A 2,464-nucleotide genomic window follows, 5' to 3' on the forward strand; every position below is an offset into this window, starting at 1 on the left:
TTTTTTTTAAGCGGGGGAGGTTCTTTTTGAGACAGGGTCTTGCTATACAGTTCAGGCTGGCCTTGAACTCACTTTGTAGCCCAGGCTGGTCTTGAACTGGCAGCAATCCTCCTGCCTCAGCCTCCCAAGTGCTGAGATTACAGGCATGCGCCACCATGCCTGGCCTCCCTCCCTTATATTGTGGGAATACCTACCCCAGGGTGAGTGTAGCACTCATATCGATAATACTAGCCTTGGGCCATGAATCAATCATAAACTCTAGAAGGCTGCCCCATGACTGCATGAAGCTTTGGGGGGACATCTAGATACAACCCATAACAGGGACTGTGATCCCTAGTGGACACCTGACCTGGCCTGGTCCGAAGGACCCCTTGTGCCCAGAGACCTCTCAGTCTACATTTTCTCCCTAAGTGTGTGTGCATGAAGGGGAGAGAAAACTATCTCTTTTCAGGAGCATAACTATTCCTGAGACTCCCTTTGATAGCCCTGGTGGGGCCAGGCCACAGGGAGCGCTGAATCGGCCCAAACAAAAATGCTCCAGTCACATACTGACTGTAGGTGAGGTGTCTGGGTTCCAGTCTAAGCTCCTTATTAACTGCTTGGCTCTGGCTTTCTTGGGCCCCAAAGCTTCTACCTCTCCACTGGCAGCATTCCCCCTTCTTCAGCTCCCCACATTCTCCTTCTGTCTCCATGTTGCTGCCTCCTTGGCCAGGACTACCCTTGCTTGTGCTGGGTCTGGTGGGCTCTATGGGCCTGAAAGCAAAGCTGATGGGTGTCCTGGTCCTTCTCCTCCCAGCTCAGACCCTTTGTTTTCCTGCCCCTATTGGCAGCCAAAGGAGGAACCAGCTCCCATGACCCCTTCTCTCATAGCTCTGCCTGTCAGTGCTATTGTTGCAGACGGCCCGCCATTGCTGTGGCAGAGTGTGGACAGGCAGCCGTAATGCCTCGTCTTGCGGGTCCCACCTTGGATACTACCATTATCCACTACCAGAGCTACAAACCCACCCTGCTTGGTCAAGGCTGGCCTGCCAAGCTCAGAGTGACTGCTGTATCTATCTCTGCACAGTGTGAGGCACTGTCTGAATGCAGGCCTGGCCCCTCCCAGCTCTGCCACATGCCTGTGAGACCTGCTGGGGCCTGCCTGAGGCCAGAGCCACCCATCAGGGCCAGCCTGTTGGGAATTTTTCACATTTCCAAGCCATAAAAACCCATTTCCTTTGAGTCTAGAGCATATGATAGAAGAAGCAGTAAAATTAGACTTTTTTCCCCCTTTGAAACTTTTCTGAAAAAATAGTGCTTCTAAGTGGGTTATTTCATAATTAAGAGTTGTTAATTCCAACTTTTTAAAAAACCTGTTTATCTCTTTGAAAGATAATGGTACCCTGGATTAATTTTTCATTAACTTTCATTTCAACACAGAGGGTGTGAAGAAATTAGTAGAATTAGAACTGTTACAATAATATTGCCAATTTTTCACTTATTATCCTTGCCAAAATTCTAGCTGTCCCCTCAAAAAGTCCAGTCTCGGGGGCTAGCTCAGCGGCACAGTGCCTGCCTGGCAAGTGCAAGGTCATGAGTTCAATTCCTGGTACTGGAAAAAAAAAAAAAAAAAAGAAGTCCAGTCTCCCTGGGCAAAGGGCCTGGCCCCTGGGATGTGTGGGGCTTGGCTGGTCTGTGGGCAAAGGCTCCGGCAGGGACATCAGATATGAAGTCCAGCTGCCCCCTGCTGCTTCACAGGTTATCGCTGGGGAGGTGGCCGTGGGAGCTCTTGTGGGGTTTCTGTGAGAGCGAGAGGAGATTCTGCGCCTCGTGGACTACTTGTGCTTCAGCCAAATTAGAGCCAAAGTGTCCTAAAGGGGAATTTCCATAAAGAGTCCCTACAAGCCTCTCACTGTGGGCGTGAGTGGGTACTTTGGCCAGTGCAAGCGCTTAGTCTCATGCAGGACACTGCTCAGGGAATGTGTAGAGCTGGGGTCTGAGAAGAGCGCAGCCCCGCCCAAGCACACATGCTGGGGACACCAGGAAGGGTTTCTCCATGGCAGGCAAAGGTCCATGCCGCAGTCCAGAGAACAGCAGCACTGGTGGCGGCTGTGTCTGAATCTCTGTATCTGGAACCCTTTCCTCTGTAGCTCTCATTCCTTGCCCTCTTTTGGGGCAGTGGGGCTGAGTGTGAGCCCGTGAGGGTGTTGCTATCACTAGACTGGCACACACCTCCATCCCACAAATAAAGAGGATGTATGGACTGCAGGCTCGTTAGGATAGCGGCACACCCACAGGGCTCACCAGCTGTTGGCTGTAGAAGGCAGCAGGTCTCACCACCACCTCTCGGTGAACTCACTTCCCCTTTCTCACCCTAAACACTGGTATCCTGCCTGCCCCACAACCTAAAATCCCAGCACAACTTAGTGACTTAGTGAGACCCTGTCTCAAAATAAAAAAAATTTTTTTTTTTTTTTTTTTTTTT

The 2,464-nt window shown here is 50.9% G+C and overlaps 1 protein-coding gene across 1 annotated transcript in view; it reads left to right on the top strand.

The window, feature by feature from the left end:
- The window catches only part of Bsn (bassoon presynaptic cytomatrix protein), a 51,059-nt gene that overhangs the window by 23,639 nt on the left and 24,956 nt on the right, over window positions 1-2,464 (top strand). The gene's annotated exons all lie outside the window — the stretch shown is intronic.

Source organism: Chinchilla lanigera, unplaced genomic scaffold, assembly GCF_000276665.1.
Source record: "Chinchilla lanigera isolate Chin_1 unplaced genomic scaffold, ChiLan1.0 scaffold00131, whole genome shotgun sequence".
Taxonomy (NCBI): Eukaryota; Metazoa; Chordata; class Mammalia; order Rodentia; family Chinchillidae; genus Chinchilla; species Chinchilla lanigera.